General features: G+C 41.4%; 1 protein-coding gene across 1 annotated transcript in view; it reads right to left on the bottom strand.

Annotated features, from left to right (window-relative positions):
* The window catches only part of chrm2a (cholinergic receptor, muscarinic 2a), a 72,330-nt gene extending 66,393 nt beyond the window's left edge, over window positions 1-5,937 (bottom strand). The window contains exons 1-2 of the mRNA XM_010751726.3: window positions 5,872-5,937; window positions 2,643-2,756 (exon numbers count right to left, since the gene is read on the bottom strand). The gene's annotated coding sequence lies outside the window, so the exon portion shown is untranslated. The remainder of the gene's footprint in view (window positions 1-2,642; window positions 2,757-5,871) is intronic.
* Window positions 5,938-20,318: the final 14,381 nt, after the last annotated feature.

Raw genomic sequence — 20,318 nt, 5'->3', positions numbered from 1 at the left:
TAAGTGAGGGGGGGACGGAGAGCAACAAGTCTGAGAAACTTCTGCAAACTTCTGCACACGACACAAAATGTCGGAGCGCTTCATATTTTCAGTGGATTTAAAATCATTCAAATGTGCCTCAGTCAAGATCATAAAAAGCAGAAATAACACTGAGAACGTGTGAAATAACCAGCAGTTAATGAGTTACAACATTGCTGTACATTTTCTACAAAGAACAACATGATATGATAATGTGATTATGCAGCATAAAAATGTTTATTATTTTATTTCTGGCCTTTTAATCACATCTAAAGAACGGTTCTTCACTCTTGATGAGATGTTTTGCGATTCAATCGAGTGATTCATGAAATGAAAATACTTTCTGTGACCCTACAAATTGTTTTTTTCTATGCAAACATAATGGACTGTGAAAAATCTTTACCTGCATGTACATAAATGGCTCTCCTGCAGTGTTTTTAGCAGATGGCACCCAGTCACGATAAGTAAGACCAATCTTTAAAAGTGCAAAATGATGTTTTGTTTTTTGTGATCGATGTGATATGGATTGGATAAACATGCTTCATGCACAGACCTCTTCACCTCCAGTGCCTTGAAGAATAAAAACAGGCATGAAGTGAAGTGATGGAAACTTTCTAATAGATTCCTCCAAAATCAAAAAATGTACAAGAACAAAACGAGCATCGACCTTCACTCAAAGTGCCAAAAGAATATCAAATCTCTGCTCAGGCTGGTGCTACAGGTGAACTGTATCTGTTATTTGGGTGCCGGCTGTGGGCTAAATAAATATCCATTTAACGACCCATGCTAAAATATTCAGAATCAGAAATAGTCCTCATTCACGGCTCATAACAATTTGTCAGTGTTCCAATGCAGAAACAACCGATTCTTTCCATATTTAGAAACAGTGTCTGAGCCCCGGAGTAAACCGATTTTCCTCCACAGAGAATCACTTCTCGTTTTTAGTTTCACTCACAATGTCAAACTGAAAAAAAACCCCACCTCCATCCATCACAGGCAGGCATCGTCCCGCAGCACTGCTTTCATTCACACAAACGCGACTAATCTGTCATTTTCAGTCTCGTTCTTAAAGGGTAATGCATAAATCAGCCTAAAATTGTGGGTTCAAAAACAGAAGCAGCTTTGATGAATCGCAGCTTTGCCAACTGGTTATCGAGTCCTGAGTCCTTCGGTGGATTTATGCCCAGCGAGCTTCACTGCACGTCATTCAAAGCATCCAACTATAAAAACCCACAGTCATCCGACACAAACCTGCAGTCTCAAGTCTTGCATTGCGCTTTTACGCGCGTAGGCTGTGGCTTGCGACGCGAAATCAGTCTCTCGGTCTTGGGTTTGCAGATCTCAATGCATATAGAAAAGCACCATTTTGTATTGGACTGTTTGTTTTTATGATTTCAAAATCATCACTGCAGCATAAAAATGAGTTTTTCCCCCCTCTCGTTCCGCGGTGGCCATATAATAATACGCTGAAATCAAGAGTGGTTCGTCGAATTGAGGTGACAAGAGAGGGAAGCTGCTCCAGGGCAAATACAGACGCACGCAGATCTGCATCTCTGCTGTGTGTATGTGTGTGTGCGTGTGTGATAGGATAATCAGACACCGAGGTTTTTTAGCACAGATGAAATATTAAAGGAGGAGAATTGTGGGGAGATTAGTTGTTATTTGAAAGCAGGAATGAAACGACACGGAGGACGCGCATTAGAGTGCCGGGGGCGCACATTACCAATAAACCTTTTGGCATTTCTTCAGATGAATAATCAAAACATAGCTGGAAAAGTCGATTCTTTAATCGACTTTTCCAGCTATGTTTTGATTATTCATCTGAAAATGCTTAAGAAATGTGGGTTATATCTGAGGACAGGGTGCGCAATCTGCCGTAGGTGCGGGCTGGTTGGATGTGTTTGTTCGAGGATAAAACTGATGATGGCATTCATCGATACATGATTTGATACTGACTCAATTTAGCAGTGGATCCGGTAAATGGACCACAAAGTTCTGCTCTCCTCTCTCCTGTCCAAGATGCGCCATATGGCACAGGCAGCTGTGGCTCAAGCGTAAAACATTTCGTTGTCCTTGTTCTCATCATGCAATGCTTCCCCCAGCAGCAGCAGCAGCAGCAGATGTTGGCAGGCCTGTTTTCTACGCGATATTTCAGCCCATTACATCGCATCAAATCTTTTTCTAACAGTCACACAGACCTGGTTTGCTCTGAGTTAAATCCTCTTGAAGATAAAGTTAGGGATTTTTGTCACCGTGGCTGAAAACCAACTTTAAAATTCACTCAGAATATCACTGTGATGGTCGAGTTTTTTAGATTTTACGCGCTGGAGGATCATGATTACAGGTGTCGACGTGGCTGTGCGGGCACACAGACAGTCCTGGATCTTAAAAAGTCTCAGGTGCGATTCCTGGCAACAACTAGTCCCTCTTGTCGGAGTTGAGCGAGACATCTTAATGAAACCTGCTGTCCGCTCGCTCAGTATTGGAACAACCGTTCCATCTCCTGGTCCAAAAAGAGTCAGGTAAACCTGCTTGAGAAATGTCGATACCTTTTTTTTTTTTTGGTTGTTATAAGAGAAAACAGGTGACAGTTCACACGAGGGGAAAAAAAAAAAAAAGCTTACCTTCTTTTATGCTGTCATGCTGGTGGCGTCTCTTGGTCCGCTTCATCGCACCGTGGCTGCATGTCTGAGGACATGCTTCTGGAGACAGGCTTTGGAGACGAAAAAGCGCCTCGGCTGCACGGGAGAAAGTGGGGAGGTGGAGGGGGGAGTGTGTTTGTGTGTGTGACAGAGAGAGAGAGTGAGAGAGGGAGGGAGAGAAAGAAAGGGGGAGGGAGAAAGGGCTATAAGAAGTAGGCTGGCATTGCTTTGACGATAATGACAGTCGTTATTTGCCTTTTTAGATTCGGAGAGACCAGACTGAGCAACACGTGATATGAAATACAGAATCGCCCAAAGCTTTAAATTGAATTATTATTATTGAACGTGTTGCCAGCAGGATCAGACATGTTACCAATTTCCAAAGGAAATCAGCTCATTTAACCTATTAGGACGTGGCACTGACGCCTTTTCGTATTTCTTTAACGTATTTGGATTTATTTTACCTCATTTTTCTTTTAGAATAACAAGATTCTGCCTGTGGGTTTGAGAAAGTCTATAGTTCCCATTCTGGGAAAATAAAAAATGCAGAAATGACCGCAGCTTTACGCGGACATTCCAGTTTCAGCACCGAGGAGAGCGCACGTTTGGAGAGGATGGGGCGTAAAAAGAAAAAAAGCCAAAAAGTCTCATTGTCTGCAGATTTTAGTTCTCATAGATCGGATATAATGGAGTATTTTCAATCACATTACTCTCCTGTCATCCAAAAAAAAAAAAAAAAGTCTTTTAAATGTAATATGTGAGCCAGAATCCGCCTGTGGGAGGGGAGACAAATCAGTTTCTGAAAGTCCTGCAGGGAGAGAGAATAAACCACCGAGCGGTTCCACTTAATTTGATCCATTTCTTGAAACTAATTCTAAACGGGAACAATTAAAAAAAAAAAAAAGCAGACAAAAGAAGAAGAAGAAATTTCAATTTCCCGTATTACATCCCGTGTTTTTTTTGTTCTGGTGCGTGAACTGGGTCCCTGCAGGGAGCCTGTTGATCGTCTGAACACATGGCCAAAGAGGGACCTGCTTTTTGTCACGTTGTATACATTGCAGCTGCTCTCTGAAGACAGCTGTTAAAGCCCCAATGACTCCTTTTTTATCATAACTGACTGGCGCGTATTGACATTTACCCGCTTAAATCTTGTTTGGAAGGAGAATTCCTGTCTGATTTATTGCGGCATCGCATTTGGAAGCAGTGCAGCTGGTATTAAAGGCTTAGTGTGATTTGACATTATTTAGAATTTACTTTAAAAAAAAAAAAAAGCTGCTACAGAGCCAAGATTGTTAGGGAGAAAATAAACAGAGGATAAGAATGTTTTAGTGACATCTACTGGAGAAGTAATCTCAAAAGTGTGTGTGTGTGTGAGTGTGTGTGTGTGTGTGTGTGTGTGTGTGTGTGTGTGTGTGTTTCTTTAACAGGTCAGCTGGAAGTTCAAGTCTCACTTCTCAACCATCAGCCCTCTTCCTCTCACCACACTGACGGACAGGTAACACACCTAACTTTATTTTAATGAACATGCTCCCCTGGAAAAAATAAAATAAAACCGGCTGTTGCAGTCTCCTCCTCCGTCTCTGCTCGATCTCACAAAGCCATCACTCCAGATTTCATCCCATCACCATTAAAACTTTTTATTTGTCTTCAAATTCAAGAGAGAAAGCCATTAGCTGCAGTTTGAATGGTGCCATCCTGAACCTTAGCTGTCAATTAAACCGTATCAGCGTGTCAGCGTCGAGGAAATACATACATAATATACATTTAATTATTTAGCAATGTGGTAACGAGTGAGAAGTCTAAATTGGTGCGCTGAAATGAGGAGAGGTTGAACACAAAGCGGGAAGATTCAGTGAAGAAAATAAAAACTAAATAAGAAATAAGACACATCTGCTGACAGATGTCAGACACAGTTTTTTTTAACCTATTTTAAAACCTGTTAATGGCTGGTGTAAATACTCCAGGTAGGGCAATATGTTATTATGTCTTGTGTGTTCATATGACTAAATCCCATCTGATGGCCAGAGCCAACAAACGTGTTGGGTGACAGTCCAAACACCCACATCGTGCTATAGTTGTTCCTCACAACACATGACTCACAGTATATGCACAGCTGCTCATGGCTGGTAAGTGTGTATGTGTCAGTTTTCATATCGCAAACACACTTAAATGGCCGTGTGTGCAGACCACGTGTCGCGTGTGCACCTGTGTGATGCTGATGAAACAGGAGATCCTCAAAGGCCGGCTTGAGTGCACTGCAATTAGTTGAGGAAAATCTCAGTTTTTAATGGATCCACCACTGAGTAAGAGAGACGCGGCGGGCAAATAGTCGTCTAATGCAAAATAAGTGGTGAATACATCAAAGTGCATTATATAAAATTGAGAGTTAATGTATTTTTCTTTTATGGCTGCGGAGTTGTCAAGCCGACGCAGCTATAAACGCTGTATTTAGTTCCTGTCTTCATCTCTGGGTGATAAAACTCCTTTTGTTACTGTGTGTGTGTGTGTTACTTTTGTATTATCTCATCATGTGCGCTCCCAAGGCTCGAACTGTCAGAGTGTTTTCTACACCCCGCATTGCACAGTTGGTCTCGTGCGAGCTAGTCAATCACGCGATAATTATAAGGAAAAGAAAGAGGCAATTCAAACAACAAAAACACCTGGAAGTTCACTAAAGCAACACATGTAACATCATCATTTTTCTTGAAAGAACGTGGTTTACTAGAAATAACTTCCAACTGTAAATGTTTGAAAGTCAGAATATCCATCCATCGATTTCCCATAACCACATATCCTAGCCAATCCCACATGACATTGGGTGAGAGGCGGGGTACGCCATTTCAAAATAAGTTTTTATTTTGGTTTATGTTGTAGCGCTGAACTGCATTTTCCCATTTAAAAAAAAATAAATAAATAAACAAGTTGTCCCGCGCCTTTTCTGTTTTTCTTCGAACCTAACAACAGTATGTACAGCTCAATAACCATTCATTGTAACAAAACGAGACAAAAAAAAAAGGAAAAATCATTTTAACACACTCCTAAATGTCAAAAAAAACCTAAGTGACCTGAGTCTATGGTTGCTTTGTAGATCTGTGGGCTCTGTTAGAACTATAATAATCCTCATAATGAAGGTTATTGATTTAAAGGAGCGGTGTGTAGGATTTAGTGATGAGAATACAGATTGCAACCAACTGAGACCTTCTTTACTCACCCGTGCGTGAAGGAGAAACGACAAAGACTCTATCTCAAGCCGGTGTTTGTTTTGTCCATTCTGGGCTACCGTAGAAACATGATGGACTCTGTGTAAAAACACAATGATCTTTATTATCAGGTGATTATACACCAACATAGTTTAGCATAATATAAATTCATTTCTGCCATCTTCTCTGAATGGAGCCCGCTAAATCTGACACACTTGACCTTTTAAATGTAATGAAATACCAGAATATATAAGGATGACACTTTTATATTTACAATCATTGCAGTTAAATCGCAGTAAAAATGGCTCAATTCATTATAAAAGTTCAATAGGTCACGGACCTCAAGAGCATTCATTGATTCAGCTCATGTTAGTGTCTAAGTGGTGTTTCTCTTTCTATCTTTTGTTTGTGGACTTCTTCTCCGTCTTACCATGACTTCCCCCCCTTACCAAGTTCTTACAGTTCAAATCCATTATCTATGTTTAAGTACTTCAAGTGCTCTCTGCCGTCAGTTATTGACCGTTTGACTGTCAATCAATATAAACAGCAGTCAAGAGACTTTAACTTGCTGTTGAGAAAACCTGAAGTGCCACTTTATCAAATAGAAGCATGGAATCGTTTTAAAGCAACTCCCTACCATGAATTTCTTTGTCTAGAAAGGAAACAAGAAGGTGAGAATGGTCCTAGAAAATTTCAGAAATTCGATGCCGGGACTTTAAATTCACTTTAAATGTATTCAAACAGGTCAAATTTTAAAACACGTGGCTTTAGGGCAAGGTTAAACTGCATAACAAGTCACCGTCGCATCAAAGTCACCGAACAAACACACAGCTTAATTTCAAATTTAAATGTAAATTCAGTTATTCAGATTCAATAATGGATTTACAAATGATACCGAGCGAAGAGCCAGAGCATCTTGCCCCCCTGTACGCCACAGCCGCCTCGACGCTTGACCTCAAACAACAATCTGGCATCGCGGGAAGCTTGTTTAACATGTAACTCTCCATTATTTTACCATAAAGAGACAAAGAGAGTCAGTGAACCACTCGAGGTGAGTTCATGACCCAAAATCTAGCATGCGTGGTGTTATCAGGTAAATGAGCCTGAGTAGAACCGGTTTATCTTCATCAGGCTTGGCAAATCACTGACATGCTGGTCCCGCAATTCTCTCGGGACCGGCAGAACAAAAAAAAAAAAAAAAAAGGCAGACGCAGAAGAGAAATGAGGCGGCAGAGGAAATACAATATGCTCGAATCAATAGAGAGCGTGGAGAAGAGAAGAGGATTTTACCTTCCAGTCCAGGGAGCAGACCAAGCATGTTGTCACTACAATTAAATATGCAGGCTAATTAACTGCCCCCATGAATCCGTATGGAAAGATAATGTCTCCCTTTTTTTGTGTTTGTTTTCAAAAATTAGTTCAGTCCTTTTCCCCGCATATGCCAATTTTCCTTGTACTCCTGTTCACAGTTTGGCAAAATAACGAGTGAAGGGACTGTTCTGTATGCGTCAGCATTTCAAAGGTATGTTCCACTAGAGTCTAGTGACCTGCCTGCTGCTCTCTATGTTTTGCTGAGCTATTAGTCTTTGTATTTGGCAGTGCCATTAGCATGGCGAATCTATGGCTTCAGCATTATCCGGCTGACTGACAGACACACCCCGGATGGAAATCCTGACATGTTTGCCTCTGCATTAATCCGTCTCATGGTTTTCCACCCTCGACTGAGACACTTTGCATTTTACAGAGCTTTCTTTTCCCCCCCAAAAACCAATTTTTGTCAACTTTAAAGCTTCACTAATCTGCATTTCCTATATTAAAAGACTATAAATAATGTGGAAGTCTGCATTTCCTATATTAAAAGACTATAAATAATGTGGAAGTTGTCGTTTTTATGCACAAATGCAGCTATTTAAGCAATGAAGCCTCCAGAAAATCAAACATCTAGCTGTTTAGCCACTAAAGAGCAAGATATTTTCCCCAGGAGATAAAAATAGAGCCAAAATAAAGTTTGGGATGTACAATTCATCAGACGGTCGCCAAAAGAAGTCTCCAAAGTAAATGTCAAGGTTCCTCCGTGTCTGCTGGATGTGTCAAGTAGAAACTTAGCCACAAGAACTTTTTCCACACAATTACATATTAGAGTTTGTGTTTTTTTTCCAGTTCTTCTGCCCTAATGTGATCTAAAACAACTGTTAGTCTTTAATCACTTTGGCTCCACCTCATTTAGTTTGACATACCCCACATCTCGCCCAGCTGGCATTGGGTGAGATGTGGGGTACACCTTGGACAAGTCACCAGTTAATCACAAGGCAACTCCCTATTCCCTAACCCTAACTCTAACCTTACTGTCTTTGGTCAAAATCCATTTTGGTTTGATGTCCTTCAGTCAGCAGTCAACATTGGCATGTGGGGAGAAGCTTGTCTTCAGGGCTTTCTGCCAGAAACCTTGATGACGAGAGTTTATGAGGATCCACAGCACCCCTTTTTATGACATCCTTAAAAAAGGACGAGGTTTGGAAGGAAATCAGGGAGCTGTTGTGAGTTACAAGCAAAGAAATTGTCCTTCAACTATACAGAAACAAAGTTGACAGAAGGTTGCCACTGCGACATCATCAACAGTTTGGAGCTCCATCCGGTAGACTTCACTCATCTGCTGTATGTTGGGAAGAGGCGTCAGCTTGCACACAACCCTATTACTTAGGCCACTTGATCCATCAAACCGAGTCATATCATTCGGACCTAATGGGTGACAAACTCTGCGGATGCAGTGAAGAGAATTAGACAGATTTTATGTGTAAATGGACACGGTTTCCGGTTGACATCCCTCATCAGTCTCATGCAGAAACATGTGAAAGCATAAGCATTCCTAATCCATGAGGTTGTGCACCTATTCATGGTCAGCGGTGCAGATATTAATCTGCCAATATTGACTGAGTTGTGTCGCATTTTAGAGTGGATTCTCTTTTTTTTTATTTAAGCCCCCTTTTTCTCTCCGTAGAATGAGAGGGGGGTAAGCGAGTGAAGAGGCTTATCTATCATGCCTCGGGTTAATTGCCCTCAATCCAGGATCTCCTTTTGAATGTTTGCACGTCTCCAAATTAGTTCATTAGCAATTCTTTTATAGTATCTTAATTGAGGGTAATTAAGTGAAGTGATGGCATTAGTGGATTGGTGGACAAAGCATCAAAACCTCTGCTAGGGGTGTAGCATACATGAATATGTCATTAATGGTGACACTCAAGAATAAACCCCACAACCTCGTATTGTGCTACGGCTTTAGATGAGCAATGCGTTCATTTGCCTGAAACCTTTTTTTTTTTTGTCATTAAGATAAGTGGGATAATTGAAATAGAGATGAATGCTGTGTAGAGTGCAGATGTGCAATAGAGCTTTGTAAAAATCGTGCAGACCAGCAGGATCACGCCTCAGGGAACCCCAAACCTGCATTCAGATACTGACTATTTTCTGTCTTAGCTTTATGGGTATCGAGCCATAAAAGTTTGGCTAAAAACCCCAAAAAGTAACTTGACTTCACCTTCATATTAAGTTTCTTAAAGTCTTCATAGTAAGTCTCTTGAAACCCTTTAGGGCTCTACCGGTCAGGAGCTAAAGACACGCACTGGGGAAGGCAGAACCTGAAACGTCCATGTGTGAACTGGACCGATGCTAATGAGGTGATGAGAAGTCAAATGTAAGAAGGGAGTTTTGTGAGTTCTGGCCTCATGTGAATTTTGGTTTTCAGTCGTCCACGTTCTGTAGATATCCGTCTCTGAGATTTCATCCTTAACATTTACTGGAAAGTTCTCACAGTATATAACTTATGAAAAGAGGCATTATTAATTATTTTTTTTAATGCTGCGAACGACACAAATTCAAAATGACAGCACCAGTTGTTTGAGCAGATGCTTAGAAATTACATATGTTTACGTTCAAATTACGAAATACTCCCGGGGCCATAAGAATTATGACTCTTTTCTGTCAAAAACAAAGGACAGAATCGTGAAACTTTACAGTTTAGGAAGACCTGCCGAGAGATCAGCTTATATATGTCATCCCAAAGGGAGTTTTTCAAAAGAACAAGATATACTTTATTATTCCCACGAACGGGGAAATTCTTTTTACACTCTATTTTTATTTACATGCATTTTAACCCAGATACACACATGCAGTAAAAGGCATAGACATGCAGTTTTGGAGAGAGATGGTGGAGTGATGGGCAACCCCCCTGAGAAGCACCCAGCAAGCACTTTGGGGGGCACCTCGGCAGTGCCCAGGAGGTGAACTGGCACCTCTCCAGCAACCAGTCCACCTTCAATATTTGGTCCATGTGGGACTTGAGCCGGCCACCCTCCGGTTCCCAAGCCAAGTCCCTATGGACTAAGCTACTGCCGCCCAAGAGACATGTAGACGTGTATCTTTATATGAAGTTCGATGCTAAAAAACGTCAAGTGGATTGTGACAGTGATGGAGATATTAGACCTATTCTACAGTAGGAGAGACAGACTGTCTGGTGCAACAGAGCATGATACTGGACAGAGACCTGCATGAAGAGCCTGAGGCAAATGTTTGAGTGAGAGAGGTGACTGTGCCGAAATATGCCAGTGAAAATCAGAACGAATGTGCAAAACCTCTCAGTTAAATTCGGCAATGAGGGCGATACAGTGAACAGGATATTAAAGTTTATTAAAGATATTTTTCCCATATAGCGAGGGAGAGAGAGTTGTACAATCTGTCATTTCAGCAAATGCTTCAAAATGACATATTTTATGTTTACGCTGAAATGTCAAAGCCCTTGAGCAGCCATAGAAATTACAACAGGAGCAAAAGAGGTCAGGTTATTACGGTGTGACATGAAAGTCAGAATGTAATTTTCCTATTTCCTACCAATAGTCAACAATGATTTCTATAAACTATGATTACAATCACCTCTGAACCTTAAATCAATTATTTTATTGTACCCATGGTCCTATAACCTTGACAGTGCTTACCCATGATCTTTTTTTCTCTTTTAACAGTGATTACTAAAAGCTTTGGATAAGACAAGATAGATTTCATTTCGTTGATTAAGGCGTCAAATCAGAAAAGTCTTTGTTTCTCTGAAATGCGACACATTTTGTCATTGAATTTGAGGGATTTTAAGAGGGTAAGTGCCTGAATTCACCCTTTAATTCTGAATCAAACATACCATGATGCACATCTCTGCAAAGGCCAGTGCAAAGACGAATGTTGCTGACTGTCTTTAGTGACCCGAATGTGCTGAAAGAAAAAAAAATTCACCAACAAACCAACAAATCTGGCCACTGGGCATCAAAACACACAGTACTTTTATTTTGTAACCTTTCAGCTCAGAAGCCTGCATCAAACAAATGGAAGCGGTCAGTCATCCTTCACCTGGAGGTTTTCCAACCGGCACCTCGCTATTATAATAAAGCAAAGGAGGTGAGAACAGGACTTGTCTTCACCGCACAGGCTTTTGTTTTGGCTTTGCTCTTTGGGTCTGCCCTGTTGGAGATGCTCTTCTCCTTTTTTTAAATGGTGCTTCCACCTGTGACTTGAATTGCATTGAAGGGAGCATAAGAGGTTGCTGCTTTTTTTTTTCGGTGTCTGTGCAGAGGCTCTTCCTTGAAATACTTCACCTACAGACTCACAGAGACAGTTGTTTTGATACAAAAATGAACCGTAAAGAGGCAATTTGGCCTTTTGACTGCATGGAGCAGCGGGACAAATACTCAGATTACATGTTTAAATCTGTCTGATTTTGGCAGCTGTTGTGCCCATAATGGAAACTTTTGGCTTTTGGAAGCAGACAGGGGGATATTTAAAAGTAAAATCTTTGTGTGTTTGTTCTCCGAGTTCTCCTATGCCCTTCTGTCTTTAACTTTTAAATTGTCTCCCGCTTAGATGTAGCTGTGCTATTTCATGAGACAACTGGAAATCACAACAACAACCCCCAAAGAAGTGTAATTCACAGGAAAATGCTAGGAGCAGTGTCTGTGATGTGAGCATAGTGCCAAGAACATTGTCTAATTATCAGTGAGAGATGATTAGAGCAAACACAAGCGCTCTGTGACAATGCTGGAAAGCCAGCAGAATGGAAAATTGCTTCCAAACTTTGTGCACAGACTTTGTGTCCGTGTGCAAGCAGCAGCAGCTGGAGCTGTTTCGGAAAAAAAAAGTTTATGCCTCTGAATTATTAACTGAATACAGATCTCATAGGAACTTTTCTGAAAAAAGAAAAAGAAAAATCCTGTTATATTTCTGTCTGGGTGGTTGCATAAACACTTGTATCTGTTCCTGGTGTGTCATTAAGTTATAATATAATATAAAGTCCAGAGTGATTTCAAGGGAAATGACAGACAGTAAAAATGCAAATCTTTTTTTTTTATGGGCTTGTATTTCTTCATTTGCCTCCACACACTCTGGCTTCGTATCGTGTGGACAGCAACAAGCTGGAAAGCGGCAGTAGCGGTGCAGCATATCGTGGCCCGATTGTATAGCTGTGTTCACGAAACGAGTTCTCACTTGGCACAAAGTCCTCTCGGTGCTCGTAATGAAATTTGAGCTGCGATGGGCTCCATCAGCTGAGGTGAATGGGTGAGAGGGAGGACGGAGGAGGAGGAGGAGAGGGAGGATGAGAAGGTGGTCTACTTTAGTGGTGCAAATTATGAAGGACTGTGGAGTAAACTGGTACTAGATCAAAGATTCTCAGCCGAGCGTGGCTCCCTTTGTCTCTAAATAATAAGAAATTGAAATTGATTATGCCAAGTGGAGCAAGGCAGCGGAAAGGAAATTGGTATTGCAAGCGAGTGCAGAAGAAATTCGGTGGGAAAAAGGAGGGAAGTACTTAGCCTACGCTGATTTCCAGCACTGATTATGAACTCCTGTGGTGATGGTGGATCTGTGATGATCTGTCTCTCTGCAGAGGAAGCATCCAGGAGCAAAAACAGCTGTTAGATGTAGCAGCAATAGATCGGACTCCAGTGAAGAAGTGATTCACTAACTTGGTCTTAGAGTTTGTTTGACTTGAACTGATACTTATTGGTGATTATCGCAGGTTATGGCTTTACAAACCCAGCTTCTACACGATCAAAACTCCATCTATGTATCACTAATTTCGTTCCCTAGCAACGCAAGAGCAGATCCAGGACATCGGAGACCGATGTTTGCATCCAAAATCCTGCAGGTGGTTCGGTTTAGGCAATAAAAGCACTTTCCCTGATCGTAACCAAGTGCTTTGAGTTTATGAACATAACATCATAAAAGAGATGAGTCATGCTTTAGTAGAGAAAACACACGAAACTTGGTAAACACGTTTATTAATGTTTCTTCATTATGTTGGTAGAAATCCAGGAGGCATTGTGTTTCTTTCTAAATGGATTTGCTGTTGCTAATTCATTGAATGTAATTTCTGGCCTCGATGTAGACAGTTTTATTCCAGATTTTCTTTTTCATCTATACATAAAGGCCAAATTCCACCAGGCAGGGATGCGACGTGTTCTGTGTGCCGGCAGAACTTATCGCAGCCGTTTTCAAACCCCCTCCGGAAGCGTTGCGGTCCGTTTCAGAAGCGTCTCTACCGCTCTGCTCCGTCGAGAATATGTGGCTGTTCAATTTTTGACGGACGCCGTGAGCAGTCTGACTTCCAGCCAGCTCGAGCTGCTCTGTGCAGACACCGAAACGGCATAAATAAAACACCCTGTGCAAACTTCTGATCACAAAACAGCCGAAGGGGAAACAATTTAACTATGTAGCGTATTTAAATATTTAGAAGCACATCAACCGAGGAAAAATGACCAAATCTGAGCAAGTTAACAAAGTCTGGTGGGCAAAACGCTTCTGAAACGCTTCTGCTGGGTGAGGACCAAAACAGTGTGGTGGCCTCGACCTTACAGAGACGTGCCCGGTGAGGTTTTGCCGTTACAGGTGCATCAAAATGCTCCTTCAATTTGGAACTTTCACCCAAAAGCAGCTCAATACTCATCTTGTTTCGACTTGCTTTCTTTTGTTTTATTTTGTTTGTGTTTTTCCCCGTTCGTCTAGTTTTAATGTCTATTCCTCTGTCTTCAATTATTATTTGCTTTTCTTTGTTGTGAAACACAGAATTTTTCATCAGCAAATGTATTGCCAACAAGATTACTCAGTGGTTTATCAAGCAAAGCTGCCAGAAATTGTCTGTTTTCAGCTTTTGAAATAAAAAAAAATGCTGCTTTCATCTCTAAAAAGAATATCTTTAGGTGCAAACCTCTATATGTCCAGAATAAGACAAAAAATCTATTTACAGAGAGCACTTAGGTAGTACTTCATATTCATGACATGGTCTGCTGCAGCCTTGCTCTGCAAATTTACACTGATTGGTATTTTTGGTTGTTTTTAAGTATGCGTACAGCAATCCCCCCCTACCCAGAGGTGGCTATTAAGACGTCTACACATCACTTCATCTCTGCAGCTTCAATTCAGAGTAACATGATGGACATTTGACATTTTATGAACTGCATATTGAATTGAATAATTAAAATAACAATCTCCAGAATAATTAATACTGAAAATCATTTTCTACGTTGCAGCAGGTGTCGTCAACATGCTTGAAATATCCCTGCACCACTCTCTTCTGTTCCTGTGGCAGTGGCTATAATCTTTTCAGGTGGCGCTGAGAGAGAAAAAAAAAACCACCACATTGCATTCATCTGTTCATTCATTCCTGCCCTCATTATGTGTCGCTTCCCGCGCAGAGAATGCGTTTGGTTTTATGGCCACGGGTGAAGTTTAGCAATATGTACAGTGGCAGTGTAATTGAAAAATGGCTGCTGAGAAGTGCCGGTGCCTGGCATTGACTTTAAATCACTTGCTGTAATAGGGGATAATAAGAAACCACCAGAGGAAGAATGAGAGATGGAGCGGCTTTTTATTTTACAGTAATTATAATGTAAATTTTTAGTGGTAACATTAAGTATCACCAACCAAATCTAAAGGGAAATTATGTGGCACAATTAATTAGGAATCAGGGAGATGGTCAAGCTCTGTATTTCACTTTTATGGGTAGATTTTAATTCTACTGGATTCGGTTATTACTACCTGGAGGGTTTAATAGTCGATGGGGTCAGTGGTCCTATCTTCTGGATCACAAAGTGGGTTGACAGAGCAGCACTGGTGATGAGGAGACCACAAAACCTCACAGGATAGGTAACAGAGAGTACTTAAAAAAAAATCTTTACATTGAAACTAAAACTATGTATCACCCAGAGCAGCGTTTTCCCAAAAGCGAGTGGATTTAGGAGATTTAAAATCCTCTCTGCTGACTCAGGTGGATGATTTTTTATTAGGCCACAGATCCTATTTGTTATTCCCATGAATAACTTTAACTTGAATGTGTGTGTGTGTGGGAATAAAAAAAAAGAAAGAAAAGTTGTACCCATGATTACAATCCCCCTGAAAAGTGGAAAAACTGTAGGAGTCCATCCGTGCTCTTTCACAGCTCATCAGAAGTCCCTGGGAAAGGGAAAAGAGGAGCGGTAAGAGTGCGGAGTGCTGACTGGCAAACAGCCAAAACACTGACTGTGGCGGAGAGAGAAAAATCAACTTGCATTTCTGGCAGGCAGGATATATCAGTTGGATGACACTGGCAATGACTGGAAGCTAGAAAAAGTGATGTAGTGGTGATGTGAATATGTTACTGTGAGTACGGTGCTTTCTCTCAAGGAACAAGATAGCTTCACTTTATTTTTACTGAGTGTTCAGAAATGATTTTTTTGGATTAAATGCAAAGAAGAACATCCAAAATGCAAACACTGGTGTCAGACCGGGTGGATCGTGCAAGGGCGGGTGGATCGTCCAGGTCGGAGGGAGTTCAGTGGCTGTTGGTGGATCGGCAAGGTCCAGAATGAAAACAAAAGACAAGATGGAGCGGAGTGTGAAGCAAAGAGAGGGAACAAGCACACAACTGAACGATCTGCCAAAGTCTGCAGCCTGAACTGCAGAGGTTGCTTGGAAGATGAGGAACAGGTGGTGAGGTGATCAGGCAGACGTGAGGGAAACGGGAGGCCATGCCCAACGACACCCACAACAGAGAGCGACAGACAGACACGCAAGGAAACGGAAAAACACTGGGAACTAGGTGGCAGACAGCCTCAACATAACAAATTTAGAAGCCTTGAGTAAGATGCTGCCAGTTCACTTATCTCAATATAAATCGACAGGACTGAACATAAACTATATGAAGATGGACGACATGTCTCTACGTCTTTCCACTGTAAAAAATGATGTCAAAGTACCCCAGGTACAGGTGCTGCTGACATTTGGAGCCAGAATCTGTGCGGTATAGATCGAGATCCCGCCCTTCACCCGCCTGGTACAGCGGTCAATCATGAAACTCCATTTTTATATCATCAAATATCTAATTAAAACCCAGAACACTTGAATGCACACCAGTGTGATTAAACAAGGACAAACAGTCTTTGGCCCATGTCCCTTCCTCTAAGATGGAAGGTGCAGGGTTTATGACCATGTTTTGGCTTCACTTTGCAGAGTTGTTATGTCGTCCATATTTATATACAGTCGGTGGGAATAAGCCAGATCTGGGATGACAAACTTTCATTACAGTTTCAAATGCTTTAGGTCTTACTTTAGTTTTCTGTGACATAATAAGAAAAGAGAATTGTCGTCGTGTGCGTCTCAAGTGTCCCCGGGACATCAACATCTCAAACACTTCATCACTGATCGTTCTATAAACTTGGACGATGCGTAAGGATACCAAAACAGAACTCAGCTGAAGTGTGTGCAACAGCCTGGTGCTGTTTTGCTCAAGACCCAATCTGCAATCCACAGCGGACAGTGTGAGTAATCACACTTTGACAATGCACGTCACTTAAATTAGACGCCGCAGATGGAAATCATACCTGCCGCCAGCGCAAAAGCTCTGAAGGGAGTTAATTAGCTTAAAGAGAAAGACATCATACAGGCAAGCTGTCGTGGACGAGAGATGCGGGAAAGAGAGAAAGTAATTCATTTTGTTGGCGTTATTGGAATGTACTGTAGTAAAACTTTTGTCTGTGAAGATTCTCAGTCATCTAGGACATAATATGTTTAGTAGTGCTTTGAGTCAAAAGAAGTTGGACTAGCTTTAGATTTATGAACTGAAGAAGTCTGTTAGACCAATCTAGAGGTCCAGCTTGGCACTTTTAGTTTCCAAGTGAATCTTATGGTCCGTGAACGTCTAATCAAAGGTACTGCCATCAATCGTTTGGGGATTTCCAAATGCAAAGTAGTTGCTTGCATGGACACGATGGACAGTACAGCCACTAATAAAGCTACGCCATGCCAAAAACGATTCTCCTCCATAGTTACGTTTGAAGCACACGACTTCGCTTCGATATGTAGTGCTACTTTGGATTTGGATTTTCGATTTGCATTGAAGGCTTTTTTAAAAACTCTCAATTTACCAACCAGTTTTAACAACAAAAGCTGCAAGATTGTCCTCGGTCTCTATTGAGCGAAGCTTTTAGAGACTGCATAAAAAGCAAAATAATAGCAAAAACATGAGACAAAGGACTTTGAAATGAGAAAAATATTAGATGTGAGTGAGGAAAATATTGAAGGTGCACGGTACACAGTATTATTCAAAAGCCCACAGCGGCTGCATTTGGGTGGAATACAGTTTTAGGATCACTAATAGCTATAACCCACTTTTGCACAGTTGATCAGGTCAGAGTTGGTCGGTGGAAAATAGTGCAAACTGTGAGAAGTTTTAACACTGAAGTTGGATTGTGGTCGACGGTGTAATCATTAACCCGAACTCCCGGTGCCACTCTATTAAATGTTTGTAGCAGTAGATAGCAACGTATCAGAGACTCAAGTAGTGTTTTTGTAACTAATCTGGTAGCTGATATGAAGTGAACATCTTCTTTTTCTGGTCTTGATATGTCAAAGTTGTTATTGTACAGTTCTAGAAAGAGAAGCACAAGTCTTTCATCCGTCAGTGATTGGCTGCATCCACAAAGTTCAGCGCAACTCGGATTAAAGTTCGACAAATTTGAACTTTTCAGTACAATGATGGAGGCAGCATCCACAAACGTAGTTAGTCATAGTACAGTGAATATGCCTTTTGGCCTGTAACATAATGCTGTCTAGTTATTCATATGGGAAAAAAAAACTGAGCATTCATATGCAAGAGAGGTGCGGATCATACCGCAGGAGCGGTTTGTGCATTTTTGATTACTTCACGGCATTACACTTGCAAGAACCGCACCATCAACAAGATACGATGAAAAGACTGAGTGAAGCGTGAACTCTTGTATTTCTTCGGTCTGCTGCTGTGCTATGGGGATGCTCCAGTCGGGAATACGCCTTAGCACCTGGGCACTACGGAGCCGCTCGGGATTGTGTGGAAAAAAGGAGGATAAGGTATTTATAGGAATGTCGGAAGTGGGGTCCTTCACCTTAAATTAAAAAACAACACAACAATAAACCAGCATGAACAACGGCAGCACCAGCAGCTAAATGGAATGCAGCCACCATGAATTTTATCATTTGGGTGAAATACAGTTTTAAGACCACTAATAGCTTTACCCCACTTTTGGAGACGAGCCAGGTGCTGTGTGAGTTATCCGGTTAATAGATGGTGAGAGGTAGAAAACAGCTGCACATCCAGTCAACCGTTTTGGAGAAAGTTACCGTTGATTGTGAGGAAGTCATGAATATTTAAAGCAATTATAATGAGAGGCTTACTTTTGTGAGGCACTTAATGGTCTCTAAGTTATAGATGAGCGGTCAAAAGGTTGAAGCCAACGTGAGAGCTCGAGAGAAAGTCGTAACTCTTCCCGCAAGTTAATTGGTAGCGCCTGTTGTCTCTTGGTGTCCAGCACTTATGCTTCCTTACTTCCTTTTTCTTTCCTGTCATCTTCTTTCCACACCTTTTTTCCTCTTCCTCCTTCTTGTTTATGTCATACCCTCTTCCATTTTTGTCTTTCTATCCTTCTCCTTCGCTCATGCTCACCTACTGTATAATCAAAGCTTGTTTATATCGAACCATGCACTGCAATGCAAGCCTGGAAACAGTAACGACTTCTGTTGTTGTAAAAGCAGGAACATCGGCTTTTAATGAGCTTGCGTAGTGGCTCTTAAAACCTGGGAAGTGGAGCCCCCCCCTCCGCCATATATCAATGTTTAAAATGGTTGTAAACTTATACATTATAAGAGTATTGTTTCCTCTGGGACCAGTGAGAGAGATAACAAGACACACCGACTTTGTGCTTACTCTGCAACGTGCCCACAGGAACGAAACAACAAAAAAAGTCAGACTCGTCGATACTCGAGACATTTCACAGCTAACATCGATCAAGTTCACACTTTCATCTGCACGGGCACAAGATCGGACATTCCTGGAAGCACGATTAGACGCTTCTCCGAGCCAAACAAGTCAATATTATCCCTTGAATACATGTTTTCTGCCATGTTGGTCAGCATGAATTATTCATTAAGAAGAAGGAAAACAACGTGTTTGGAGCTGTTTGCTGTGGTGCATTCCCATATCATCATCAATTATTTCTCAATTCAACTTTATTTTTCACCCCCATGTGTTTATTGCTTTGTACTAAAACAAACACAGTCTGAGCACAGAGGCTTTATATCTTGACAGCTGAACGAGGATTTTGTACACCAGCTCCTTTAATTAAATGCTCCGTGTTGAAAGCTTGCACCGTTCTAGATGTCTTCATAATGTCATTATGCCTTGTTTTCTTACTTTCTGCCGTCATGACGTTGTTAAGTTTCATCACTTTGCTTCTCTGCTCAGCTTTAGTTTCCGTTTCTTCACTGCAGGCGTTGCTGCACTACTCGCAGAACTTCAAGAGACTTGCACGGCATTGACATTATCACCTTTATAAATCTGCTGTGGATAACATCTTATTGTATTTACACATCCAATTCACACGTGGCAACATTAGCATTCATTTGGAGCCCTCTTTGTATATACACCACCTGGTGAATGTAAAGTTTTCCAGCCCAGTCTACATGAAACAATGCCCGCGGCTGTATTCCTCGTGTGAGTCACTCCTTCTCTGGTGCCGTAATGGGAAACGCTAATTCTGAAAGACTTTGACTTAACAGTTTGAGTCAGGCAGCTTCGAGGGCGGTTATGTGCAGCTTGTGTCTGTGATTTGTAAACCAAACAGCCCGCGGTCATGCTGATACAGCGGGTTGTGAGCTGTACCCAGCTGGACTTGGGCAACACCAGCCAGTCTGCCAATCTCACCATCTTCCTCACTCTTAGAACAAACCCCACCTTGCTGCTGCTGCTGAAGGCAAGAAGTCCTGGCTGTGTGAATAGTTTTTTAAATCTAAACCAGGTTGGAAAAACAATAAAAAAAAAGCATCTAAGTCTAATATCAATTCTTTCTTTTAGCTCTGATCTCCAACAGCACCTGAGGGAAACACTTGGCTCTTCAACCACTAAATGCTCCACTAG

The sequence above is a fragment of the Larimichthys crocea genome, chromosome XX, assembly GCF_000972845.2.
Source record: "Larimichthys crocea isolate SSNF chromosome XX, L_crocea_2.0, whole genome shotgun sequence".
NCBI lineage: Eukaryota > Metazoa > Chordata > Actinopteri > Sciaenidae > Larimichthys > Larimichthys crocea.
The sequence above is the reverse complement of the archived record's forward strand: the minus strand, read 5'-3'. Positions and strand labels throughout refer to the sequence as shown.